General features: G+C 38.1%; 1 pseudogene; it reads right to left on the bottom strand.

The window, feature by feature from the left end:
• Positions 1 to 259: 259 nt before the first annotated feature.
• LOC115868056 lies at positions 260 to 508 on the bottom strand (annotated as a pseudogene).
• Positions 509 to 7,235: the final 6,727 nt, after the last annotated feature.

Raw genomic sequence — 7,235 nt, 5'->3', positions numbered from 1 at the left:
GACGCTGAAAATTTTTTTATATGTCTGGCGGCTAAATGTCTGTTAAAGTCCTTTGCCCATTTTATGATTGAGTTAGTTTTCTTTCTGTTTTTAAGTTGTAAAAATTTTTTTTTCAAGTTTCAGATGTTTATTATTCAGTGTAAACCCCAACATGATTTCGTGCATTTAGGAGATAACCATATCCTGGTTATGTGGGAAGTTGTGTGGATTACTTCTGTAAGACTTTCATTCTAAGCAGCTTTATGGGAAAACATTTCATTTAGAAATCAGGGCCTTCTTTCTTCAGTTTGCTGTAATCCGTATTCACAGCAAAGAACTTATATTGTTCATCGGGACCAAGATTATTCCATGGCTCTGGGTTGTTCTTTCTGTCCCCACTGACAACTGGTTTAAAGAATGCCAGACACATGACCTACAGGCAAGCTCCAGTGCCCTCAGCTCCAATCAACACGAAGAGAGGGATCAGACTCGGGTGCTTCTTGGCCTGACCGAGGATCCAGCACAGCATGTTTGTGGCTTGGGCCTCGGGTATGGAAGGAGGAAACAAATTTGGCAGACCCCGGAGCTAGGACTGTGCACAATGTTTTTGAGGGTGCCTAAAGTCACCCAGGACCTCCTACCTGAAGGACTCCAAGTTGTCAACATTTAGATATTAGGATTTTGTTAAAAATCAGCTATGTGGTTGCTAAAGAATCTCCCATGTAGGATCTTATCTTTTCACATTAAAAAAAAAATCTATTGATTATTGAAATTCTTTAATTTTTATGAAATTCCATTTATTCATTTTGTTTTTGCTGTTTCTGATTTTATTATTATATTAAATAATCCAATGTTAAAGGCCTGGCTTGATATCATTGCCCGTGCATTTCTTTAATAATTTTATGGTTTTAATATTCACTTAATGTGTCAATCTTATTATTTGTAGGTGTGTGTGTATGGTGTGAGACATAGGCGCTGTTTCACTTTTTTGCATGCAGTAAACCAATTTTTCCAACACCAATTAATGAAGAGACTGTTCTTTCCCCATTGAATGTGCTTAGCACCCTTGTAAAAAGTCAGTTCAACGTAGATGTGTGGATTTCTTTCTTGACTCTCAATTCTATTCCATTTATTTATGTCTATTGTTATTTCAGCACCCATCTATTTTAATTACTAAAGGTATACTGTACATTAAGAAATTAGGAAATGTGAGTTCTTCTACTTTGTTCTGCTTTTTCAAAGTAGCTGTTTTGATGTTCTTGCCATTCTATATAAATTTGAGGATTAAAACAATTCTGTAAAAAGACTTGAAATTTTGATTAGAATTACATTGAATCTATAGATCACTTTGGGTAATACTGGCATCCTAACAATATTGTTTTTCAATACATTAACATGGAACATCTTTCCAATTATTTAAGTATTCTTTAATCCCTTTCAACAGTGTTCTACCATTTTCATTGTGTGAATCCTATATGTCACTGGTTAGATTTATTTCTTGGTATTTAATTTCTTAGATACTATTTTAAATGGACTTATTTCCCTAATTTCCCTTTCAGATTTCTCATTGCTGGTGTATAGAAACCCAACTGTGTTTTACAGGTTTGTTAACCTTCTCACAATTTTATTAAATATCTCTAGTAGCTCTAGAAGTTTGTGGACCTTTTAATATTACACACACACACACACACACACACACTTATTACAAAATCTGCTTTAGAGATAATTTTATTTCTTATTTTCCAATCTTGATACCTTTTCTTATCTTATTGTGCTAATACTTCTAATGAAATATTGGCTAGACGTGGTGAGAGAGTGGGCATTGTTCTCCTTTCATGGGGAAATGTTTCAGTTTTCTCCATTAAGTATAATGCTGATTGTTGGCTTTTCAGGTATGTGCTGAATGATACTAAGAAATTTCCCTTACATCCATTTCTTCTTGGGGTTTTTATAAAAGAAAAGGTATTGGATTTTTCAGTTACCCTTTTCTGCACCCATGCAGATGATCATGTTCCATTGATGGAGTGCATTACATTGATTGTAATGTTGAACTATCTCTGCATTCCTGGAATCAATCTCACTTGATTATGGTGTATGCCACTTTTAGTGCTGTTGAATTCTGTTCACTGGTATTTTGCTGATGGTGTTTGCATCTATATTGATAAAAAACATGAAGCATCTTTTCTTGTGATGTCTGTCTGGTTTAAGTATCAGGGTTATGTTTGATTTATAGAATGACTTAGGGAGCATTCTTTCCTTCTCTGTTTTTTGAACGTTTAAACAAAATTGGTGTGAATTATTTTCTAAATATTTTGTAGCATTCCCCATTGAAAAAATCTCATATATGACTTTCATTTTTGCTGTTGGGTTTTTTTTTGATCAGTTATTTGATTTCCGACTTGCTATGGGTCTGTTGAGACTTTCATTTTGCTCTTGAGTTCGTTTAGGGAGGTTGTATGCTTCTAAACATTTGCCCATTTCATCTTGGTTATTCAGGATATTGTAGTAGTGCTTTTCATACTACCCCGTCAGCATTCTCTTTCTTTCTGTCAGGTCAGTTTCATGTCCCCTCTTTCACTTTTTATTTTGACTATTTGTATCTTTTCTCTTTTTGTTTGTGAGTCTAGTTAAATCTCTTTTTCCAATTTTGTCTTATTTTCATTTTAGAAACAACTTTTTTTGTAGATGATGAAACAGTTTGAAAGATGTTTAGTAATTTGCATAAGTGGTAAAGTGTTGAATTATTTTGGCAGCTTGAACCCAGCTTAGCAACTCAGGTGACAGACCTGCCAATCTACTTCCAAAAAGTCACGGCGTTGAAATACATATGGAGTCACCATGAATTGGAATAAACTCAGTGGGGACTAACAACAGCAGCAAAGTAAGTTACCCAGTCATATGGTTGGTAAATGTTGAGGATGGGCTGTCTAGTCTAGATAGCCTAGTCTATCTGTTTTTAAACTAGGACTCTTAATAACTATTGTTAACTATGCACCTCACCATACAGAGGTTTGGATTCAGTGACAATTCAATGTGCAAATGAGAAGAGAACCATAAGCCCCTTTGTGATTACAGCTGTAAAATGTCATCTTCTTCCTTTCAGACTAAAATCATTTTAAACTAGTCTAATGTTACCTAAATGTTTTGGTATTTTGTTTTATCTCTAAGCAGTGATACATTTTCTTTTCTGATTTAGGTTGTGTTTATTCTTTTGGTAATTCGTGTTACCTCTTCAGAGAACAAATCATTTTCTCCTTTTCTAACTCTTTTCTCTAGGTCCTTCTGGCATGGACCCATCTTCACCTAACTGATAGATCTTTAAACGGAGTACTTTCTCCTGGTGTTTTAGAAAGATTCCCGATTCTCACACAGTCATGTAGCACACACACAAAAGGAAGTAATCTCACAGCAGAAGGGCTCTGCCGAGGCAAAGGTGACGTATTCAGCTTCTACTAGAAAGATGGGGTGCTTTAAGCCAACCAGCTGCTTCACAGGGAGATGTGGTAGTCTGCTTTTGTAAAGATTCCAGCCTTGGAAACACTAGGAGACAGTTGAACTCTGTCTAATAGAGTCACTGTGAGTTGGGATTGACTTGGTGGTACCCAACTGCAACGACAAAGCCATCTCACCATCAGGTTCTGGGAGGAGAGTGTAGTTAGGAATAGAACCAGGAGAGGGAGTATCATCACTTTCTCTCCTCTCCATTCCGTAATAAACTCTTGAAGGGGAAAGGCTATATTTAATTTCTATATTTCACAGTTTAATATTTATAATTGATGTTAAAGAACTGATCAAAGACGTCCCTCTTAATATCGTAAATGAGTCTGTTAAAAAAGAACAACATCCTCTACACACAGGTTTTGCAGTTTTGTTCTCAGGCCTGAACTTTGTGGTGGTGTTATGAATGGAGATGCTCACTGGGTTTAAGGCCAGGCTTACAAGCTGGTGGGTGGTTCTTTGCTTTTAAAAAAAAAGTCCATAAAACAGACAAAAAGCAAGACAAAACAAAATCTGTTGCTATTTTTTTCCACAGACAAAGTTTTTTTGTTCATTTTTTAGCCAATAGTCACATTTTAATTTTAATTGCATGATTTTGGAATATTTAAACTCAAGGTGATAAGAGTCATCAATCCGAAAAGGGAAATTTCCAGGACCACATTATGGAGATAGCTCGAGCTAATGTAAACAGCTGAGTCTCTCAACAATACAAAGGGTTCATGCTCTCCGCTGCTAGCCCAGATGTTGGCAGGTCACCCACAGATGCCTTGGAAGGAAGGGCTAGCAATCTACTTCCAAAGAATCAGCCATGGAAAACCCTGTGGAGTGCTCTTCTACCCTGACAGGAGTGCCACAAGTCAAAGGCATTTGGTGGGATCCGATTTGTCTAGCCTTAGTTTCATCACTTACTGGTTGTGCGTTCTTTTCTCACATACAATAACAGAACTTGGAACTTCTTACTAAAATGAAGATATATCCTCAGACCCAATCAACTCACACAATGGCTACATCCATTAGGGTGAGATCAGTTGCAAATAACAGGAAATCCAAATCAAATCAACTGACACAATCAAGAGAATTTATTATCTTGTTCAATTAGAAGTCTAGAGCTAAGGTGGGCTTTAGGATTGATGTGATTTAATAGACCACAATGTCATTCAGGACCTTTCTTCTTCTCCTCCTCCTCCTCCTTCTTCTTTACTTAATGTCAAACCTATCTTGAGACTAGCTCCCTGTTGGTGTCACCACTCTAGGATATGTTTTCATGTCCACATTTGGAATGTACAGATATAAGAATCCTTCTGGAACCCTTTTGGAAGAGAAAGGAAGCTTCTTTAGCTCAAATTTAACCACATTTCCGCACACCAGTCAGAAGCCATGGTTCAGAGTCTAGATACACCTTTTTCCTCACGTCATGCCTGGAACCAGGTATGGAATGAATGTCTGCCAAATGGCGGTGGGCAAGGTATGGATCACAAAAATGAAAATATTGTGGGCTACATAGAGAAGAAGAAATAGAGGTTGTGGTAGTTACATAATCTGGTGTCAATTTGGGACTTGAGAGGATTAAGAGTGAAGGGGTAGTGTCTAGTCTGTCAATCCGATCATAGCCACTGAGGCCTCTGTGTGGGCATGGCTTTCTCCTGAAAATTCTGGGAAATCTGGTTTTTCCTCCTTGGAAGTGGGAGAGAATCTCTGCTCACTGCCTTAGAGATGCTCTACAGGCAATACACTTGGAACTTGAGAAGCCACTAGAGATCCCTGCCAGTGCTGAGATGCTTACAATGCCACTGGATTCAAAGACTTTCTAACACTGGCCTGTGATCATCCAGCATTCGGCGGGCATCATTGCATGTGTTTCATCAATCTGAAGAGGACTTTACAGATTGGTATTGGACAAATGGCCTAATATCGGACTTATGGGCTTGGACTGGACTGGGTTGGGATGCTTTCTTAATGTACAATTACCCTTTGTATAAAACTCTCTCTTATACACATATGGGTTTATATAGATTTGTTACTGTAGTCTTCCTGGACTAACACAGGTTATGGAACCAACCACATTAATAAAATCAGTCAGTGGATAGCTGTGTTTATTCAAATTTTATGTCCCATTGAGTCTTCAAGGCTACCCCTAAAGGTGACCAGGGAACAAGGAGATGCAATATTTAGTAACCTTCCCCTAATACACACTCTTTTCATCAAAGTGACTCTTATTTAAAAACTATGGGGATATACCATAGCGTATCATTGAATCCCATTTTCCCACAAACCTTTGAAGCCCCATTATACATGGGATTATTATTAATGATACCAACAATAACAAAATGACTATAGTCTTAATTGGTTTAGGTGTGTGTCCTGTGGGCCATGCTATTAGTTTTCTCTGTAGCCAAGAGAAGAAACAGATCATTTTATTGTGCCAAGGTCCAAAGACTATTGAGTAATGCTGATCCTAATAACCTTATGTCATTCTGTGCCTATAATATATTTGAAAGCACCTTTTCTGCACCTGCAAATGCAGATTGGTTTCTGTTTACTGTTGCAAGAGACACCTTTTATTAAGATGTAAGCAGAGTGGAAATAAAATTATAGAAGGAGTCTTCAGTTTTGACCTTCTTGACTTTGTTGCTAATAAACTGTCAAGATAACTCATTACCTTATACAGAACATCTTAAAATATTCAAGACTCCACTGGTCAGATTCCTTAACCAAAGGAAAGATAAATCTATGCATAAGCAGGTAGATTACCAATTTATATTGTCTGTTTCTTGTTTATCAGTCATGGAAGTTCAAGGCCACCGTAGCTTGAATTTTTCCTGTCTGAAAGGTTAACTTGGTGCTTTTGGGTAAGGGCACTTAGCTCTTCAGTCTCCTGACCTTGGGATGTCATTCAAGCTACAGAATCTCCCTCTAATGTGGCCTCAATAATTCAAAATGTCTTTAATCTTACAAATTAACCAAATCCTTTCCACTGCCCTTGCCCACGGCTGAGGGTAGACTTTTATCAGTTAATGAAATTTGAGTAAAATTTTGGAGGTTTTCATCATCTAGGTTTAATTTTAACGTCTTTTTTTCTTCTTCATTATAAGAGCCACACACTGTCGAGCAGACTTGCTTTCAAGTCTGACAGCATTATTTAAAAGCAGCAGATTTTATTCACATCCTAAGCAATAGAATAAAATGATCCTATCACATATGGACCAGCTTTGGGTATAAAATTCTTTATTCAGAAGTCTTTGACCTTAAAATAAGAGCTGCTGCCTTCTCTCTTCCTCCTTCCCTCCTCCCCCCCTTTCTTCTTTACTCCTTCCTCAGATAACCTTCTTTTCATCACCCCCTTCCTATTCCTTGGGCTTAAGACTGAGATTCTCCTCCACCAGTACAGCTGGAGTTCAGGGCCAGGGCTGTAGGTCACTGGCCAACAGGTACTTTCATTCATGGGGTCCACTTTGTACCCTGAGTTTTATGATCCAAGTGAGATTGGGGGTGGGGCATAACACTCCCTCCCATTCTCTGCACTTCAGCCTCAGATTGACTGAAAGCCTTTTACTCCTCTTTTGAAATTCATCTCTATGCTTCTATTCCAGCACTTTCCCATCAATGCTGAGTGCCCCTCCCAACGGCTGCCTCTTCTTGGTGGCCAAGGCACACGATACAGGCTTGGTTGTCTTTTAGGTGGCGGGTCAGTCTGCATAGCTTTGAGCAGTGTCTACTGTGGTCAGGCCTGGGGAGGGGCTGCTCAAGTCACTTCCACC

Source organism: Echinops telfairi, unplaced genomic scaffold, assembly GCF_000313985.2.
Source record: "Echinops telfairi isolate 266 unplaced genomic scaffold, ASM31398v2 ScPeMD7_6;HRSCAF=24_0, whole genome shotgun sequence".
NCBI classification, from domain to species: domain Eukaryota; kingdom Metazoa; phylum Chordata; class Mammalia; order Afrosoricida; family Tenrecidae; genus Echinops; species Echinops telfairi.
Note: the sequence above shows the minus strand (reverse complement) of the source record. Positions and strands in the feature narration are given on the sequence as shown.